The sequence below is a fragment of the Balaenoptera borealis genome, assembly GCF_965194805.1.
Source record: "Balaenoptera borealis genome assembly, chromosome: 5".
In the NCBI taxonomy this organism is placed as follows: domain Eukaryota; kingdom Metazoa; phylum Chordata; class Mammalia; order Artiodactyla; family Balaenopteridae; genus Balaenoptera; species Balaenoptera borealis.
Window position 1 is genome coordinate 85,721,815 of NC_138862.1, and position 22,473 is coordinate 85,744,287.

At 36.6% G+C, this 22,473-nt stretch overlaps 1 long non-coding RNA gene across 1 annotated transcript in view; it reads left to right on the forward strand.

The window, feature by feature from the left end:
• Positions 1 to 5,780, forward strand: part of LOC309629813 — a 167,206-nt gene extending 161,426 nt beyond the window's left edge. The window contains exon 5 of the long non-coding RNA XR_014245233.1: positions 1,478 to 5,780. This is a non-coding gene — a long non-coding RNA (uncharacterized lncRNA). The remainder of the gene's footprint in view (positions 1 to 1,477) is intronic.
• Positions 5,781 to 22,473: the final 16,693 nt, after the last annotated feature.

Sequence of the window (22,473 nt, forward strand, 5' to 3'; positions counted from 1 at the left end):
CTGCAGAGGTTTTTTTTAAGAATAGCGAAATCTGATATTCTACTTTATGTTACTAGGTTATGAACCCAAACCATCTCCGCAGACCTTCAGTGTAGAATGCTCTACACACATGCCTTATTTGAGTGTTTTTCTGGTGAAAATCAGAGAGGGCTGAGGTTTACCCTTGGATCATTCCAGAAGAGATGAGTGATGATGCACTCATCACAGTAGGAAGTGATGATTCATGAGTGACATTGAGAACTCTGTGGAGGTAGGCTCTCAAAGCCAGAAGGGACCATTACAAGCAAATCACCAGGAATGCCCAGAAAGCTTGGAGAGGATAAGGATGGGGGTTTGATAAGAGATGCTGAGAGGCTGATTTAAGGTATGGTAGATCATGAGGGACTAAGCAAAGGACCACAGCTTGGAGTTAGTGGGAAGAAGTCACTAATGCAGAAACTGGGGTTCTGCAGATAGTGTCAATCTAGTGGGAAAAGCTAAGGTTGGAGACTAAAGTGTTTTTGTTGAGTCAAGAGACCCAGTCCCAATTAGAGGGCCAAGGTAGGTGTGTAGTCTGGATCCAAAGACAGAAGTGGCATAAATCATGACCTAAAAAAGCAGAACTGGCAGTGAAGATTGTGTATCAGATACTTGCCAGAATCAGGGATGATTTTCTCCATTGGTCATGCCTAATTTTGGTCCTATTAGACAAGCAATGACACAGCAATTCAGTACTGCAAGAGACCCAGAGGCCAAAGAGTTGTTTTATGTCTCAGTTATTCTATACTCAAGACTTTATGATATCCAACACAGTTTAATAATAAAAACGCTCAGAAAACTAGGAATAGAAGGGAACTTCCTCAACATTATATAGGGCATTAATTGAAAAACCCACAGCTAACATGTTTAATGGTGAAAGACTGAAATCTTTCTCCCTAAGATCGGGAACTACTAGTTTTTCATTGTTGTACGAGAATTTCTAGCCAGAGCAATTAGACAAGAAAAAAGGAAATTCAAGGCATCCACATCAGAAAGAAGGAAGTAAAACTATCTTTATTCAGAGATGACATGATCCTATGTATAGAAAATCCCAAAGAATAAACAAGAAAACAACTAGTGCTAATGAATGAATTTGGCAAAGTTGCAGAGTATAAAACCAACTCACAAAAATCAGGGGTGTGTGTGTGTGTGTGTGTGTGTGTGTGTGTACAACAAAAATGAACAATCCAAAAAAGGAAATTAAGAAGGCAGTTCCATTTACAATAGCATCTAAAAGAATATAAGATTTAGGAATAAATTTGACCACAGAAGTGAAAGACTTGTCTACTGAAAAATATAAAACATGCAAAAAGAAATTAAAGACGATCTAAATAAATGGAAAGACATCTTGTGTTCATGGATAGAAAGACAATGTTGTTAAGATGTCAATACTATTCAAAGCTATTCACAGATACAATGCAATCCCTATAAATATTCTAACAGCCTTTTTTTTTTTCAGAAATGGAAAAGCCAATCCTCAAATTCATATGGAATTGTAAAGGACCCAGAATAGCTAAAACAATCTTGAAAAACAAGAACAAAGTTGGAGGACTCCCATTTCCTGATTTCAAAACCTAGTACAAAGCTGCAATAATCTAAACAGTGTAGTATTGGTATTAGGATAGATACATAGGCCAATAGACTAGGATTGAGAGTCAGGAAATAAACATATGTGGTCAGTTGATTTTTGACAAGTGTGCCAAGGCCATTCAATGGAGAAAGAAGAGCTTCCTCAACAGATGGTAATGGGACAACTGGATTTCCACACGCAGAAGAATGAAGTTGGACTCCTACCTCATACTATATACAAAAATTAACTCAAAATGGATCAGTGACACAAAACACACAAGCAACAAAAGAAAAAAATAGATAAATTTGACTTCATTAAAGTTGAAGTTTTGTGAATCAAAGGACATTATCAAGAAAGTAAAAAAAAATAACCCACAGAACGGGAGAAGTTATTTACAATGATATATCTGATAAGGGTTTAATATCAAGAATATATGAAGAACTCTTAGAACTCAGCAACAAAAAGACAACCCAATTAAAAAATATGCAAAGGACTTAAATAGACATTTCTCCAAAGAAGATGTACAAATTATCAAAAAGCACATAAAAGAGGCTCAACATTATCAGCCAATAGGAAAGTGCAAATAAACACCACAATGAGATACCGCTTCACACCTACTAGGATGGCTATAATAAATTACAAAAACAAAATAAGTATTGGTGAGGATGTGGAGAAATTTGAATCCTCATACATTGCTGGTGGGAATGTAAAGTGGTTTAGTGGCTGTGGAAACCAGTTTGGAGGTTCCTTAAAAAGCTAAACACAGAATAACCACATGACCCAGCAATTCAACTCCTAGGTATCTAGGTATATACCCAAAATAATTGAAAACAGGGATTCAAACAGATACTTGTACACACTGTAGAATTATTCACAGTAGCCAAAAGTTTGAAACAACCTGAGCACCATCAACAGATGAATGGATAAGTAAAATGTCATATATAAATACAATGAAATATTATTCAGCCATAAAAAAGAATGAAGTTATGATACATGCTACAACATAGATGAACCTTAAAAACATTATGGTAAGTGAAATAAACCAGACACAAAAGGACAAATATTGCATGAGTCCACTTACATGAAATATCTAGAACAGGCAAATTCATAGAGACAAAAAGTAGAATAGAAGTTATCAGGGGCTGGGGGAAGGGAGAGTGGGGAGTTATTGCTTAATGAGTACAGGGTTTCTATTTGGGGTGATGAAAAAGTTTTGAAAATATATAGTAGTGATGGTTGCACAACTTTGCGAATGTAATTAATACGAATGAATTGTACATTTTAAAATTATTTTATGTTGCATTCATTTTACCACAATAAAAATGTACCCCCCAATTTGGGCAATATTATTTAGGGAAGCTGAAGGAGCAGATAAGTATCAGAAAAATGAACCTGTATTTTAGGATCTTGGAATTCTTTAATGGGAAAATCTGAATAAATCACTCAGCCAAAAAAAAAAAAAACCCATTAGTATATACCATTCAGATATCAAACATTAGTTTCGGGCTCCTGCTGTGTTCTTCCTAAGTCTGAGCATATCTACATTCTCTAGATTTTAAGTAATCTGGGTGTCAGCTTCAAAGACATGGGAGGCACTCTGGCCAGTTGTGATTGACGATCCATTACTTCATTGGTGGGACTTATTGGACAGGTCCCGTTGGTTCTTTGATTGCAAAATTAAACAGAAAACTGGGAAACTTTTGGACAGATTTCCAAGAAAGTTGCATTGTCTTTCCCATGAATTCAGTAATGTGAAAATTTTCTTTCTGAGCAAAGTGAACATGGAAATTGGTGTGACTTCCTTGAGAATACTATCCATCACCATTTACTGTTTTCCTTATTTTTTCCCAAGAGGGTCTATGAAAGAGAGTTTGATCAGGGTTCCTTAGAACAGATTGTGATATAGGAAATCTGTTTATCTGGAATCTGGGAGTTGGAATAAAGGGTCTTTGGGGCCAACAAGACAGTCTGTAGGTGATGGTAGTATGTGGGCTCTGTAGGAGAGAGCTGGAGCAATGGAGTCAGACCCAGCTACTGGGTGTCTGAGCAGCAGGTCATTTGCTGGGGGAGGTAGGGTGATAAGAGCAAAGCTAATGTTGATCCTGAGTCAATCTTCTGTTACCTGCCTGAAATCCTTCTTAAGTGAAATGGATTTAAATAAACGAGTAATAAATAACTCATACTTCCTGCTTGGAGCTGAATATATATACATATATACATAGCTGAACCTACAGGTGGAGGCAAGGAGACAGCCTGGGCTAAAGGAAAATGGTACAGGAAGAACCATAAGTGCTCTTATGTATGTGAAAACATATTGTCAGTGATGAAGCATTAATCAAACCTTAGTTATCTGGTTACTCATGGATGCAGAATTTAAGAGCTATTTCTCAGTAGAAGGATCTGGTCATCTTTGGAGTCCTGATGGTAAAACAAAGATGAAAATAACCTCATCTTTTAATATCTCACTGCAACATAGTGAGAATTGGGGTCTTGAGAGGAAGAAACCAAGGTTTAAATGGTCATGTTTTTAATCTAGGAAAAAAAGAAAACCTCCCTGGTTTTAGTAACAAACTTTAGACTTCTAAAAATGTTTATCATCTGTAGTCTTAGGAAAAAAACCTTCTACAAAATAAAGATGTCCTGTACAGCATAACCCAAACTAGATTTGGAGTTGTCCTGGTAAAGAAGGATATTTATTTGGAGCAACTGTTACTTGCCTTAGTAGCCAAGAGCTAATATTGAGAGTTTACCATACGCTAGGAAATGTTCCAGGTACTTTAAATGTATCAAGTTGTTTAACACTCCTAACTTTTTCTTAGTTAGGTACTACTATCATGCCCACCCTAAAGATGAAGAAACTGAAGAAAGGAGAGACCAAGTAACTTGCCCAAGAGCCTGCAGCAAGTCAAGAGTTTAAACGCCAGCAGTCTGGCTCTAGAGTCCATACTCCTAACCACTGCATTATCCCCTTTTTCACAACTAAAAAGAAAGGCCTCTATTGATAGGGAGAAGTGGTGCCAAATCAGTACTTCCAAAGAGTGATCCAAAAGACATTGGTCCCTCAATATGTTTCATGGCAAAAAAAAGGGTCCACTGGTGAAACACTGAACATTATATACCCCTCCTCCCATTGCAAACCCATAGTAAGTACTAGTATTAAAGGCTCTGTTAAGTTTTATCATAAATAAATCTTTTCATAATTTGTTTCACCCAGCACAGGATCTTCATTTGTATAGTATCTATTACTGTATCTCAGAATAGGTACTATATAAACTATATCTGAGAAAGGTTGCATTAAAATGCTTTAATAACTGGCCATGTTACAAAATAACTGTTGCTAACAGTTTGTTTTTGAGAACCGTATGTCGTTAGTTAGCAAGGCAAACCCATTATTTGGATTTAGTGAAACGGGCCTTAAAGTTAAAACCTTACACTGTTCCTTGATCAGGGAAATATTCTCCATATTAGATTTTTCTTTTTTCCAGGTTATAGGGATCTCTTTTTTATGTTTTTACTTTTATTTTGCTTTCCCCATATTCTTCTGGTCTTATGCTGGTCTACATTGGCTTTCTTATTTCAGGACTTTTTACTATTTATAGATTAGTTTTAGACTCTGATAATGGAATCTCTCAAAATTCACTTAAATGTGCAAGTCTTTATCAACTGATTTTCATGAAAATTTGTTCTTTTTAATACCGAAAATAAGAGAAATGACTTGTCTTTAAATATGTGTCTTGTGTCTGTGTCGCTGACATGCTGTCTTAATGAGAGGAGAGAGGTGGTTAGAGTCTCCCTTTTTGGCTACAGGAGTCATGTCTGAATTGGCTGTTGAATTGAAAATGGATTTCCCCAAATGGCCAGAAACATAAGTACTGTGAAATATTCCATTCTTCTGTCCTGCCCCTACCTCCCACCTTCACCCCCTACCCCCTAATATCGCTCTGTCCAATTTGTCAGGATATAGTCTTTAAACCACTTTATTCTGCATTTACAGTCTTTATATTGCTTTCTGTATGACTGATATTACTATTAGGTAACACATGATAGTTTCCTTTTTATTATGTGGTAATATTCTCTCTCCACTAATGTTCTGATAGCTTAGAACATTTTTCTAATTATTTTGAGCTTGAACACTTCTCGTAACTAAGTTACTAGCTCTTGTTTCTTTCTATATCCTTTGCCCATTTATATATATTTTTCCATGTTCATTTATAAAACCTTATTTTTTTAATCCATTAAAGACAGGCTGTGTTTGAATCTTTGTTCCACAATTCACTAACTGTGTGTCTTGGGCAGCTTATTTAAACTTTCGGTATCTCTGGCTGCTTATCTATGAAGTGAGGTTAATAACATCTACTTTCCACGGTTCTTATAAACATTAAAGGAGTTAACATATGTAAAGTAAAGTGTCTGGCTGTGGCAGATACAGCGTATGGGTTCACCATCCATTTCATTTTCCTTGTCATGGAGCTAAACTATATTTCTCAGCTCCCCAACATCTAGGTAAAGTCATATGACTAAGTCTCACCAATGGAATGTAAAGGGAAGTGATATGTCACTTTACAGGCTGAAGTAGGAAGGAGTCCTCTCTGTTTCACCATTACTGCTATAAGTGAGAGACTCTGAGATGGCATAGTTGCAGAATGGAAGGAAACTATTTTCTTGAATCATCAGTTAGAGGAAAGCCACAAAGAAGAGCCACTGGATCCATATCAAACTCTCTTGATATCTAGCAGATATTTTTTTATTAAGAACTGGGATTTGGGGGTTTACTGATTGTAGCAGCTAGAGTTATTTACCTGTCCTCACATTTGCACATGGTAGACAAGGAATAGAAGCTATGACCATTATTATTATTGTTCACCATCAAAAGTAATGGCCAGTGTTAGCTTTAGACTTTAATGATACTTAATATTCATTGGCCAGATGGACTAAAACAATTTCCTTCTGACTCTGAAAACTTCTCTCTGTACCCTACTTAAAAAATTGTATATTCTCAGGATGATGTTTTCACAAGAAGTATGAAGAAGTATAATATTTTATATTTAAGTTTTATTTCTTTAAGGTCTCCACTTAACCTGAACTCCTTAATGCCACTGTCCCTTATTCATCTGAATAACTGATTTCACAAAAAGGAAATTAATACAATATGTTGGTGGAAGGTACTGATTAGTAAAGTTTGGTCTATAGCTGTAAATCTGTTTGGACATAATTTTGGGTATTTATAGACCAACAAACAAGTGCAGGGACATGTGATCCTTGTTGAAGTAATTTATTCACAGACAATGAATAGGTATAAAATGTCTAAAGTACCACTAGGTAGAACAATTTAACCTCATTAACACCCCCAGCCCTCGTATAGTCCATGTATATATTTCTGAGAATGAGAAACAATTTCAAAATGTTCTGATATGAACTATTTTATTATTATTTTTAAAAATTTTACTTTAGGAATCCATTCAGTGTCCAGCATTTTGTGAATCTGACAGTACCCAGCTGAGGTGAATGGAAGGGGGCAGAGGGCAAAGGAAAATGCTGGAATGGTTCATCTTGGTTGAATTAATTGTGTTTTTTCACAGTGAGCTCTGGGGGATTCTCCTACTTTTCCTTTCAACCTCCTGTCCCTTCCTTTCTCATCTGTTCTTCCTGTTCCTCTTTCCCAGATTTTTCACAAAGGAAAAATGGCCCAAAGGGCTCTGCTGTATAATTAGGTGTCAGAAGGCTGAAATCTTTATTGTTCCTTTCCCAAAGAATTTCTTCAAGGGCGGTCATGACTAATTAACTGTGAACATGGGAGTAAGGAGGACATCTTGTCAGAAATGAGCCATATTTGGGGTCGATGACTTTCATACACACAAAAAAAGGCATGCCAACTTTAAGATACTAAGCACAAGTAGCAAGCACAATTAGTAAATGAGTAATTGTATTTCCATATTAATATCTCATTTGGCCCTCATTGCAGCCTTCTCCGTGAAATGGTTTAAAAATAATCTTTCTTTTATTGAAGAAAATACAAGTTCAGAGATGTTGTAAAATGGTAAGAGCCAATAGAGCCAGTATGTGCTGCTAAAACCTGTCTCCTGACTCTACTATGCTAATATTCAGATGGACCAAAAATAATGGAGAACCTACTGTGGCCAAGTGCCACTTTAACTTCTGTGAGACCTTTGCCAAGCTACTTAATCTTTCTGTACCTTAGTTTCCTCATCTTTAAAGCAGGGATAATAATACTAACTTTATGGGGTTGCTGGAGGATTAAATGAATTAATCTCAATAGATTCCTGAGAATGGTGTCTGGCATATAGCATATATTCAGTAAGCGTAAGCTACTATAATATAATGTGGCAATTATTAGTAGTATTTCTAATTAGTAAGTGAAAGAATTTGGTTTTTAAAACAAGATCTTTTAACTCCACACTAAATGCTCTTTTAATCATAGCACAATTGTCTCAGATTGCTTCACTATTCCCCAAAAGTCATTTAGGTGTCATATGGCATCACAGAAACACACAATTGAATAAAATTAATATTATATATTATATCAATATAGTTAATTTAGCACTAAAATGCTAAGCAGCTACTTAAAAATTGTAAGTATACACTAAAGTACATGGTAGTTTTCCTCACCTTTAAAAAACTTATATATTGTAGTAAAATTCACCCTCAAGTGTATAGTTTTGAGTTTTGACAAATGCATACAGTTGTATAACTACTGTATAGAACAGTTCTTAGAGTTTACTTTTGAGTAGAATCTTATATGAATATTCTAGAAGGAATTTTTCTAACTTTAGAAGCCAATGTAAGCACATCTGCTTGATTCAGGGACATAAAAAATACTTGACACTTGGATAATAATTCTCATTCATTTATTAATTGACTCAAGAAGTATTTACCGAGTTTTTTCTACATGTATATCATTGAGTTATTATTTATAAAGATGAAGAAGTGTCCCCAGGTTTACTGCCTTCAAAAGAAGAGAATGTAATAGTTTTGTTTTACACTTCTACCTAATAGATAAATCAGGAGAGGGAAATAATAGGCCTTTTCGTAAATTCACTTTAAAAAGAGTGCATGAAAAGAGGGATGACAAAGTGTCAATTCTTCTCTAATTAGCATGTATTAAAACAATAATATCCTCTCTCCCTATAAGACCTACAACTCAGTTTAATTTCTTGAATATTTGTTGTAGACAGCACATCACTGGGTAGACACAGTCTTTGTCCTCAAGCAGTTTGTAGCATTGTAGAGCAGATAATTGTAATACAAGGCAGAAAATGATCAAAGGCACAAAATGGTATGTATTCAGAAAGAGGTGGGGACTGTTGAGGTGGGAGAATCAATAAAGACTTTATAAAAGACGTAGTGTTCAGACAGGGTCTTGAAAAGGTGAAAAAGCTATTGATGGAGGGAGGAGAAAAGTTTAGTATTCTGTAAAGCTGCTGCACTGTCCAACTAACTGCACTAGCTACATGTGGTTATTAATTCCAATTAAAATTAAATAAAAATTAAAATACGCCTCCTCAGTCCGACTAGTAACATTTCGAATGTTTAATAGCCACATGTGCCTAGTGGCTACCCATATTGAACAGGATAGAGTAGAACATTTCAGAAATGTTCTATTGGATAGTGTTTCTATAGAAGGAACGGCAATGAAAGATCAGGAGGTGGGAACAATGAATTACCCAAATCTCTGTTCAAGCCCTTGAACAAAATACCAGAAATAATGGTATATCCATGTATTTCCTCCCCAAATATAAATTGGAAATACATGCCTATGTAAAGATCAATGACTCAATTTTTTCACTGGCTGGTCTGGTTCAATAGTCATGCTGAGTTCATACTATAAATCAATAACGAAGACATAAAACCTAACAGGCCTATCTAATTGCTCCATCCATCTGAGCATGCAGATCACAGTGGCTGAAAGCCAGGCCCTAGGGCCCAGCCAAGTGTGGTGCTGCTGTTTCTTCTGGCAGGGACCTGTTAGCTGACTGGGTCCAAACCGAATGGCTTGGGCCTGTCACAGTTGCAATTCCCTAAGAACATGCTCACTATTAAATCACTGGCTTCTTTAGAACTAGTGGCAGTATCCATTGCAAAACCTAAAGGTAGGTAGAGGTTTGAGGGAAACTATGACTCAGAGAAACAAGTCCTGGTGTACGAATATGGATGAATTGAACCATGTGTGACGTTAGTCACTGATAAATTTGTGAAGGTGCAGGCTTCAGCCTTTTGATAAGAGTTGCTGTCCACACTGTCAGAAGGGTAGTTCAGCCAAGCCAGCCAGGTCATCATTTGTCTGGGGTCCAAATGGACAGAGGTGTGTAGGGATAGGAAACCATGTATCAAGGCTTTCCAAATCTGAGAGTCTAAAATGTGTGCCTTCATTAGTTTTAAAAAAGCCTAGAAAATCAATCATCTGGGGAAATCAAAGGCAGCCGTGAATATACTGAATCCATACTTTTTGGTTACGTGGTTCCTCTTAATTTTAGATCCAATCATTGCTTACACCTTGACTTTGATTCCTTTAAAATATTATTCAATACTAATTGGCTTTATTTTTTAATTTATTTTTGGTTGTGTTGGGTCTTTATTACTGCGCATGGGCTTTCTCTAGTTGTGGCGAGCGGGAGCTACTCTTCGTTGCGGTGCACGGGTTTCTCATTGTGGTGGCTTCTCTTGTTGCAGAGCATGGGCTCTAGGCACACGGGCTTCAGTAGTTGCGGCTCACGGGCTCTAGAGCACAGGCTCAGTAGTTGTGGAGCACGGGCATAGTTGCTCCACAGAATGTGGGATCTTCCTGGACCAGGGCTCGAACCCGTGTGCCCTGCATTGGCAGGCGGATTCTTAACCACTGCGCCACCAGGGAAGCCCAATACTAATTGACTTTTAATGTGTATATTTGGTGGGGTTGGATTTTTTTGGACACCATCATTAGGCATTTTATACATGCTCATTGGACAGTAGATCATTGTCTTCTCTTAAAAGGGCTTAAGAGTACCAGAAAAAGGCAAGGGGAAAAAACAGTGAGATACTAATTTTAAATAATTACTTTTCAAAAGTAAGAGGTACTATATGCATACTATATATCCTATAAATACATATGCGCTTACTATGTTTTTTCTTATGAGGGAAGCTTATAGAACCATATTCTTCCCACCCAAAGACTGACATTTGGAGGAGTGTCAGTGTCATCTCAGTGTCTTTATAGTTCCATAATCTTATGCACAAACAAAGCAACTATTATGCCATGAAAAGTATTTTTGTAACCCTATTTACATATAAACACCTGTTTTCAATGTACTGTTAACTAATAGAGTGTCAAGGGCAAATATGAAAGTAAGTCTGCATACCAAGAAAACCTAAATAAATATAGATATTAATATTTTTCAGTTTATTAGATTCTTTTGAAAATGCTTATGATGATACCTGAATTTCAGTTATTAGATGCTTCTTGAGTTCACATTTATTTGGGACTGTTCCCGCAATGAACTCAGCATTTTCAAAGAATTGAAGGAGAGATTTTTTTCCTTTTCTGAACAGTCAAGTGAGGGAAAAAGTGATTAATTTTAATTTTCTTTATTTTTAGAAGGCTTCTGTGTTTCATAGGTAGGGAAATCATACTGATGACTCAACCTCCCAGAGTGTTATTTTGCTGGTTCATGCTACCTCAGTAGAAAATACCAAGTCTAGTGTTTTTCCCCTGCATAATAAAAATCTATTACATTTATTGGGGACTCTACCAGCTGTAGGAACTCATTTATTTCAGGATAGTGTAGCTCCTGAAATACTATTGATGACATTTACCTTCAACTGGATTGCAAGATCAGAATGCATACAAGTCATTTGGTTCCCAGTTTCATAATTTTGGCATCCGTACATTATTTAGACAAGCTTAGGATGCCTTGCTTGGCTATGATAGACATTTTAGAATATCTCTGACTCATGAATATAAATAGTTGTGCAAAAATAAATTTTATAAAACCAGAGCTGGTAACAAAAAATCACCTAGATATCAACAACTCTGAAAGAATCTAGTGTCACATTCCTTAGAATGTCAGATTAAACTAACATGTGCCAGTCAATATTGCTACACTGCGACCCTTGATGCCTCCTAAGCAAAACTATTAAGTCCAACATTCTCTCCTGTAAGCACTTATCTGTAAGGATGGCTAACATGTCCTCTGAAGCAGATATTGAAACTGATTGGACAATAGGTAGATACCAGACAGAGGCCTGGGGGCCGACCTCTAGAAATAGGGGGAGAAAATCTTAATCTGCAACACAATGCCGTTCTCTTGAAACCCTATCATTTTCACTTCCCATGTGTCTGCTGCCTGACTGTGAATGGATTTGAAAAGGAATGGTTAGTGCTGAAAATTGGATCAGAGCTAACATTCTCTCATTTTTATCAGCAGCTGCCAAAGGTCATCTGACATAATAGCTGATGAATTCAAGCCCAGTGGATTTCATTTGCAATTTTCAATTTACTGAGGCCTCCAAACCCCACGGTGATAAAAGCTTCCCCTATCGTGGCCTGTCACAAACATCAAGAAACTGCACAAACCCACAAGAAAGAAAAAAGAGAAAGCCGTGCATCCTCACAGGTACAGATAAGGAGAACAGGAAGGAATGGTATCATGCAGGAAGGTACAGAGCAGCTTGTGTGGCTAGTTCTCTAAATGCCAATTGAAAGGAAAAGACTATGAAGAACAATCAAATAACTTCCACGGAATAACATCATGTTTCTTTGGGGCTTTTGTGTGAAAATTGCCTTCTAATCTCTTACTTGACATGCCCTCAAACAAAAATGTGAGTGTAAATATGCGAATAAATAAATGAATAAATAATTCTTGCTTATTTAGTCCCTGGAAAGAAAGCATGCTCTGTGTGTTGTATTTACCATAGTTTTGATTTACAAAATGCAGGCTTGTAAAGAATCTTTTATCATGGAAGTGTCGGTCAGCACTAAGAAATCATTTGTTTTGTTACAGAGAACTGGTAGATCCTTTGATTGATTTGCAAGGGCAGTCAAAGGACTGACATAGCAACTACTTGTAAGTGGATCTAGACAGTGTACATCGAAGATGTATTAGCAAGAGGAAGAAAGCCATTTTTACCCCCTGTCAAGCTATTTACAGTGAACTTAGGCAGGATCATGGAAGTAATCCTGCTCCGAGCAATTGTTCAAATTGAGGAGACCATATCGTGTTCCTTAAAGAATGGCAAGTTTGAAAGCCAAGCAGTCCATCTTCATCCTATCCTACTCAACTCACACCACAGCCGATAAAAAGAGAAAGCAGAGAGAGGACCACTATTTGGGATGTAACTGCTGGGAGAATTTAATTTCAGACATGGATGTCTGGATCCCATTTCTATCAAACAGATTCAGAAAGCCTTATGAAATTGGTCTAATGAGGCAAGAGGACTTGGCAGTGGGCATCTACCAACCTGCCTCATGACAGGATTTCTCATGACAGTTGACAAGAAACCCAAGCATGACATCAACAGGACCAGGATATTCGTGTGTTGATAACTGTGAAACAATCAGAGTTTGGAAAGAAAATAATTCCTGATTGAACTGATGTGATTGTGAAAGACTGCCTCTTACAGAATCATTATTTATATTGTCACAGCAAAAAAAAAAAAGGGCTATTCATCATAATTGAATCCTTAATTCTTTGAAATTGAGCTATTTCTTAAGATTTTCTGTTAGCAAAAAATTTAATGACCTTTTAATTCTTGAAACTCTCAAATAGAAGAAATGGTTTCCTCAGTAGCTAAAGATGGCAGGAATTAACATTTTGAAATAAGGGATATAAAATTTTATTCTTAAGCTGCAGAAAATATGGAAGGTAACCATATTTTAGCATCTTAGTATTTCACTCCCACACAAAATTGTCAGGATGCCACTTTTCAAAGGTTACTTCCCCCTGTCCCTTTTTTTAGTTTTTATAGGTTCAAAAAGAACTCTCTATAATTTGCAGTTTCTATGGTTTCTCTTTGGATTGTTAGCATAATACGGAGACCCTGGTGGTGGCAAAAGATTACTTAATAGGGTCTTAATAAGTCCTCTAAAAAATACATATAACTAATTTGGTGAGGGTTTTTCATTATCTTTGCTCTTCTATGACAGTGATATAAGGCAAGCTGTACTAGTTGGTCTGTCGTTACATAGCAGAAAGGTTAATCTCTTTTATGTTCCTTCTATTAGAAAAGCAGATCTTGAATCTTCAGGGCAGAGTCCTAAATTGCTCTTGTAGACTGGTTCAGAGAGACTGTTCCTTCTTATGCCCTGTGGCTAATTACATTGAGTCAGGCCAGAGCATTCACTGTAGTTTGAATGGTACAATAGAGCATTTCCCATTTCATTAATTGATTCTTTCATTCCTTCATCTAACATCTATTTAGCACCTATTAAGTGCAGTATACTATGAAAACTATGAATAAGACTTTCCCTACTTTCAAGCAGTTTACAGAAGAGTGGAATAAAAAAATGTTGTAAATCTATTTTCTCCACCCCCCCTCATCCCCACTCCATTGAGTTTATGTCATATAGCTATAAAACTTTAAAATAATGAAAAGTTTATCCTGAGAATTTGGGCAGTGGAATGATACTGTTGACATCTGGACATTTTATTTTAGGTGGAAGCTGTGTTTCCCTTTTTTTTGGTTTTGCTTTGTTTTTTGATAATATACATATCACCATAACATTTTCCCCCAAGTCTATATACAATCTATACTTATTTACTAGATACTTTTCTTTGACTGAACTCAGCTTTTTTAAATTAAATTCAATTAGGAAGAAGTCATTGTCTATACTATCACAAATGGGAAGCCAGTATCATGAACCATGAGTAAAATATAATAATAAATATAAATGTAAAACTATTATTGTATTAGTCTGTGTACCACCTACATAATTTCACATTTCACTAGTGGTATGAGTTCCACCCTTTGGAAAATACTGGTTTAGTGCATGGTGCTGACAAAGACCAGCATTGCAGGTTTGACCTCCATGAGAACGGAAGCTCCATGAGAACAGATATTTTGATTTGTTTCTTGCTGACCACAAGTTCCTAGAACAATACCTAGCACATATTAGATAATAAAAATACTTGTTAAATAAATGAACAAGTGTCAGTTAACTTCTCAAAGGTCAACCTGTATTTCCCATATAGTCATAATCATCATACTTTATCAGGATTACTTGACTAATATCTCTCTTAATCACTAGACTGGTAAAAGACTTTGTCTTTTTTGTTCATCACTGTTATAATCTTCAGTGCCTAGAAAAATGTATGGCACATAGTAGGTGCTCAAAAACTTCATTGAATGAAGGGATAATGGCATTCCAAGGTCATACAGCTTTTTCTATAATCTCACTGATCATTTTTATAGAGCAGTTGAGTTGGCTTAAAGGTGTTTAGTGCCTGGCATGTTAAAAAAATCCCTGTTGAGTAAATGAATAAATGAACATTTTTGTGACACCAGAGAAAGGGTCAACTCCATATATGAAAGATAGAACTTTAAAGGGGAATAAATAATCCTTCCTTAATGCTTAAATGTAGTGCCAATTTTCAACTCTTGAATAAGTCACCCCTGGCAAGCCTTTCTTACTATTTTACAAATTAAGATTACACTGGAATTTATGCACTTATAAAAAAACTGACAAATATTGAGGCCAGCAAATTACATAAAATGGTACCAGCCAGTGACCCGATGGTATATTTTCATTTAGATTGCTTTTATGAATTCCTTGATTCACTTAAGAATCAAACATCCTGTCTAGACAAGTAGTATTTACAAAATCTAAGTTTTCAATAATGAGAACATCCATAAGAAGAAATAGTGAAGAATTAGCTGCATTTCTCTGGTCCCACCCCCAAAGTGTACTGTCAGTCATTGCCCCAAACATACGCTTTTGTAGGTTTTGAATGCTTTGAACTGGAAAACGACTATTTTAGTGGATAATTAAAGGGTGTTACAACTGATTGAGCTTGTATAGAATTAGGAAAATTGGTGGGATTGGAATGGACATGTAGGTCACACCACGTTTCTTTTGTAATATTTTCTACTATAAATGATGCTTCAGTTGAAAATCAAGCCTTGAACTAAGGTGTCACAAATGGGTTGATAAGGTATGGCTGTAAAATCAAACACTGGGGGAATTGTGTTTATCATTTGAGAAATCATACTCAGCTTAAACAAAGGGATGATTTCTTTAATAGCATAATTTTGTCTCATAAATTTACAGCTTGAATTATGTATGTTATAACCACGGTTTATTTTAGCAAATCAGCACTTATCTAATCTGTGCTGCATGGAATAGGGTTCAGTAAGATATCAATGAGTATCACATAGAAGAAAAATCTGGGGCCAGGGAAGTTTGCGTTAAACAGATTTAAAAAAAAATATTCCAGGACTTCGCTGGTGGCGCAGTGGTTAAGAATCCACCTGCCAATGCAGGGGACACAGGTTAGATCCCTGGTCAGGGAAGATCCCACATGTCGCGGAGCAGCTAAGCCTGTGCGCCACAAGTACTGAGCCTGCGCTCTAGAGCCTGCGAGCCACAACTACTGAGTCCACGCACCACAACTACTGAAGCCCACGCACTGTAGAGCCCACGCGCCCTAGAGCCCACGCACCACAACTACTAAAACCTGCGCACTCTAGGGCCCACGTGCCACAACTACTGAGCCCACGTGGTGCAACTACTGAAGCCCGCGTGCCTAGAGCCTGTGCTCTGCCAAAAGAGAAGCCACCTCAATGAGAAGCCCACACACCGCAACGAAGAGTAAGCCCCGCTCGCCACAACTAGAGAAAGCCCACGTGCAGCAACGAAGACCCAATGCAGACGAAAAAGAAAAAAATGTTCCCCTGACCTTCAGTATATGCCAGTATATATTGTAACCAGTCAATAGTCAACTTATTTAAGCAGGAAGATTTTTTTTTCACAGAATACCTATTAGAACCATCCAGAACACAGACTGGGAAACTCTCAGATCACAATCATCCCTATAGGAATGGCCTTCTTGAAACAATAATGCTCATGACTACTTATAAAATATCTTCTGTGACAGATAATGGAGACTCTACCCATTCTCTCTTATAAAAAGTATCTTATTATAAAATATGACAAACATATAGAAAATAAAGAATAATATTATAAAACCATGGGTATACACTAGTCATTTCCCATTTTTGTAAGATCTTTTAAGGTGTAATAAAATATTACTGAAATAATTAAATTCCCCTGTATGCCTCTTTCCCATCCTATTCTATTCTCACTTTTCCCAAAGGTAGCCAACATCCTGAACTTGATACATTCCTACATATACATCACTAGATACGTTTGTATGGCTTTGTATATTTTAAAACTTATTATAAATTTTAAAATACTGTATAATACTTCTGCAATTTTTCACTAAAATTATATTCTGAGATATGTCAACATTGCTACATGTAGGACCAAATTATTTTAACTCTATATTGAACTGTTTTATAAGTATATCATATTTTATTTATCTATTCCACTAATGTTGAAAGTTTGTTTTCAGTTCTTTGATAATACAATGTGGGAATGAGCAGTTTTAAACCTCTCTCCTTGGTTCGGATGTGCTCTTCTTTCTTGCTATGGTGCTGCTCAGTGGGTACTCTTGCATACCCAGTGGAGTTCACACCCGGTGAATTTCAGACACCCTTCCCCCTGACATGAAGGTGACTTCCAGCAAGTACAGCAGCTGTCCCAGTGGCCAGGTTCCTGCTGAGTTCCCAGGCACCCTGGCCAGCTTCTCGCAAAGTTCAGTGGCATCCCTCATAGGAAGATTTCTTGCAAGGTTCATGAGCACCCCACCCCCCAAGCTCATGGGTAGCCTAGGCTTGCTGTCCCTTACCAGAATTAAAGCCCAGATTTGAATAAATTTCATTTCCTAATTGGATTAAGATGATCTGAGATTGGTAGTGGCCCCAGGCTATGTTTCTACCAGAAACCAATGTAAATCCTCTTTAGAGAAAAATACTATAATCCAAAGCCTCAAAATATCTTTAAAATAATAAAATGAAAGAAAAAGAAAAGAAAAAGCAGATACTTGAAACAAATACACAGGAGATATAGATAATGGAATTATCAGACATAGGCTTAAAAATAACTATATTTCATATGTGCAAGGAACTAAAAGACAAGACAGAGAACTTCAACAGGGAACTGAAAGTTATAAAAAAGAATGAAATAAAAATTCTAGAAATGAAAAATATAATAACTGGATTTAACAGCCAGTTAGGCACAGTTTAAGAAAGAAGTTATGAAGTGGAACACAGTTCAGGAAAAAACATGAGACAAGCATAGAGAGACAAAACAACGAAAATAAAGAAAAAAATATAAGAGGCGTATCAGATATATTTGTAGACAAGAGAGTAGAGAGAAGCACTATTTGAAGAGATAATGGCTGAGAACTTCCCAAACTGCTAAAAGATGTGAAACCACATTTTAAAATATTTTAAATAAAAACTTTTTATTGAGGTATATTGACTTACAATTAGTTTCAGGTGTACAATATAGTGATTCAAAATTTTTATAGATTATAGTCCATTTAAAGTAATTATAAAATATTGGCTATATTCCCTGTGCTATACATTATATCCTTGTAGCTTATTTATTTTATTTTTTTCACATCTTGATTGGAGTATAATTGCTTTACAATGTTGTGTTAGTTTCTGCTGTACAACAAAGTGAATCAGCTATATGTATACATATATTCCCATATCTCCTCCCTCTTGAGCTCTCTCCCACCTATCCACACCCCTCTAGGTCGTCACAAAGCATCAAATTGATCTCCCTGTGCTATATAGCAGCTTCCCACTAGCCATCCATTTTACATTTGGTAGTGTAAATATGTCATTGCTACTCTCTCACTTCGTCCCAGCTTCCCCTTCCCCCAACAGTGTCCTCAAGTCCTTTCTCTACATCTGCAACTTTATTTCCTGCCCTGCCACTAGGTTCATCAGAACCATTTTTTTAGATTCCATGTATATACGTTAGCATACGGTATTTGTTTTTCTCCTTCTGACTTCACTCTGTAGACAGACTCTTATGTCCATCCACCTCACTACAAATAACTCAATTCCATTCCTTTTTATGCTGAGTAATATTCCATTGTATATATGTGCCACATCTTCTTTATCCATTCATCTGTCGATGGACATTTAGGTTGCTTCCATGTCCTGGCTATTGTAAATAGTGCTGCAGTGAACATTGTGGTACATGACTCTTTTTGAATTATGGTTTTCTCAGGGTATATACCCAGTAGTGGGATTGCTGGGTCGTATGGTAGTTCTATTTTTAGTTTTTTAAGGAACCTCCATACTGTTCTCCATAGTGGCTGTATCAATTTACATTCCCACCAACAATGCAAGAGAGGGTTCCCTTTTATCCATGCCCTCTCCAGCATTTACTGTTTCCAGATTTTTTGATGATGGCCGTTCTGACCAGTGTGAGGTAATACCTCATTGTGGTTTTGATTTGCATTTCTCTAATAATTAGTGATATTGAGCAGCTTTTCATGTGTTTGTTGGCAATCTGTATGTCTTCTTTGGAGAAATATCTATTTAGGTCTTCCTCCCATTATTGGATTGGGTTTTTGTTTTTTTTTTTTTTTAATATTGAGCTGCATGAGCTGCTTTTATATTTTGGAGATAATTCTTTGTCAGTTGCTTCGCTTGCAAATATTTTCTGAGGGTTGTCTTTTAGTCTTGTTTATGGTCTCCTTTGCTATGCAAAGGTTTTAAGTTTCATTAGATCCCACTTGTTTATTTTTGGTTTTATTTCCATTACTCTAGGAGGTGGGTCAAAAAGGATCTTGCTGTGATTTATGTCATAGACTGTTCTGCCTATGTTTTCCTCTAAGAGTTTTATAGTGTCTGGCCTTACATTTATGTCTTTAATCCATTTTGAGTTTATTTTTGTGTATGGTGTTAGGAAGCATTCTAATTTCATTCTTTTACACGTAGCTGTCCAGTTTTCCCAGCACCACTTATCGAAGAGGCTGTATTTTCTCCATTGTACATTTTTGCCTCCTTTTTCAAAGATAAGGTGACCATATGTGCATGTGTTTATCTCTGGACTTTCTATCCTGTTCCATTCATCTATATTTCTGTTTTCTGTGCCAGTACCTTACTGTCTTGATTACTGTAGCTTTGCAGTATAGTCTGAAGTCAGGGAGCCTGATTCCTCCAGCTCCGTTTTTCTTTCTCAAGATTGCTTTGGCTATTCGGGGTCTTTCTTGTTTCCATACAAATTGTAAAATTTCTTGTTCTAGTTCTGTGAAAAATGCCATTGGTAGTTTGATAGGGATTGCATTGAATCTGTAGATTGCTTTGGGTAGTATAGTCATTTTCACAATGTTGAGTCTTCTGATCCAAGAACATGGTATATCTCTCCATCTGTTTGTATTGTCTTTGATTTCTTTCATCAGTGTCTTATAGTTTTCTGCATACAGGTCTTTTGCATCCTTAGGTAGGTTTACTCCTAGGTATTTTATTCTCTTTGTTGCAGTGGTAAATGGGAGTGTTTCCTTAATTCCTCTTTCTGATTTTTCATCGGTAGTGTATAGGAATGCAAGAGAGTTCTGTGCATTAATTTTGTATCCTGCTACTTTACCAAATTCATTGATTAGCTCTAGTAGTTTTCTGTTGGCATTTTTAGGATTTTCTCTGTATAGTATCATGTCATCTGTAAACAGTGATGGTTTTACTTCTACTTTTCCAATTTGGATTCCTTTTATTTCTTTTTCTTCTCTGATTTCTGTGGCTAAAACTTCCAAAACTATGTTGAATACTAGTGGTGAAAGTGGGCACCCTTGTCTTGTTCCTGATCTTAGAGGAAATGCTGGTATCCCAATCTACTACTAAGGAAACGAAGGATCAAATAGCATTTAATAGGTCATAGAAATTTGAAATTCTAGTATAGGGGTTAGAACACAGTTTTTTCTAGATTCTTGTCCAAAGCCCCTTCCAGAAAAGGATGTTAAAAACTAATACATATGTGCATCACTCAGGGCATGTAGGTACATAATAAATGTTATTTGAAATTTAAGGTATGTGCAAATATGAAAAGAAAGATATACACAAATGATTATTACAAAATGTAAACTTTTGAATGCACTCTTTTCTCAACTTAGAATGCCTCTCCTTCCTTTATTCCCTGGCAAACTCACAGCTGTCCTTCAAAACTCCACTATAGCACTTTCTCCTCTGAGCAATTATCCTTTCCACATAAACACAGTTCAACACTGAGTTCACTTGCAGAAGTAATATTGTGTAGAGATTAGGAATAAGTGCTCTAGAGTCAGACTCAGGGTTGGCATCCTAGTTCTGACACTTAAGAGTTGTATAACTTTGGACAGGTTACTTAGCCTCTTGGAGCCTCTATTTCCTGCCTGTAAAATAAGGATGATAATAGTATCTTATCTATCTTACAGCATTGTTGCAAAGATTAACTAAGTTAATATATGTAAAGTGCTAGAAGAGTACCTGGTATACAGTAGGTATTATATAAGTGATAACTGGGATTAATATTATTCAAAAATATTTATTGTGTACCTACAAGATGCCGGGGACTGTGCTAAGCTTTTTTGATAGGCAGAAGTGAAATAAATAGTTTCTTGCCTTGTAGTGAGGGAAACAGACAATAAGTAAATAAAGATAATTCACAATTTTAAAATTTGTATAAAAGACACAAACACAGGGATATAATAGAGAGTAGTAGTAGTAGTCATCATTGTCGTCTACTTAAAGTAGAATGGTCAAGGAAGTGATGTTTAAGTGATCAAAGGGCGGGTATAAGTCTCCATTGCTAGTAATGAATAATGAGAAGAGCCATGAGGGCATCTGGGAGAAGAATGCTCCAGGCATGTGGAACAGACAGTATGAAGATGCCAAAATTAGAACAAGTTTGTGTGTCTGAGGACAGAAATGGGAGCAGTGTGGGTGGGAAATACTGGAGAGGATGAGAGAGGTAGCAGATAAAGTTGGTGAGGGGAACAGGGGTTGGATCATGCAGACTTCATAGGCCATGGAAAGAAGTTTTGACTTTATGTGTAGCTAGAAACCACTGCAGTAAGTTACAAGCAGTAGAGGGATATGATTCAATTAATGCTTTAGAAAGCTCATCCTGACTTCTCTTTGGAAAATGGATTGCAGGAAGGCAAGACTGGAAGCAGAGAGACTCATAAGGAGACTGATAGGACAAGAGATGATGGTAGTAGTAGAAAAGGAGCAAAGTGAATGGATTTGGGATATGTTTTGGAATAGGGGTTTACGGGCTTGCTGATAGACTGGATGTGGAGGCTATGGGGAAAAAAGGCCTCCAAGATGACCACCACAGTTTTTGGCTTAAGCAGTTGGGTGAATGGTGGGGCCATTTACTGAGATGGGGACTGATCACTCCTTTGGGACACTGGTGGTATATTTAGTATATGATTCTCTTCTTGAATTTTTCACACTGATTTACTATGAATTATTATATAGCCTCATTATTTCCCATTTATATTATTAGTTTCTTGAGGACATGAAATATATTCGTGTGTATGTGTAGATGTATTTCTAGTATCTGGTAGAGTATCTCATACGTGGTGTGTGATCAATAAATTTTGGTTAAATTGAAAGGAAAGAGCCTGAGAGGAGTAGAAATAAGGAAGTTCAGAGTTGGCAGAAATTATTTGTAACAGTGGAAAGGATCAAATGGCACTTGAGATGAGACCTTGAAGCATAGTTGAGTGTAGATATCCAACAGTGAGGAAGAAGTAGAGAAAACAATGTGTGCAAAAAGCAGGAAACAGGGAAAGCCAGAGTGTGTCCAGTGTATAATCCTGTTTGGCTGAAGCATA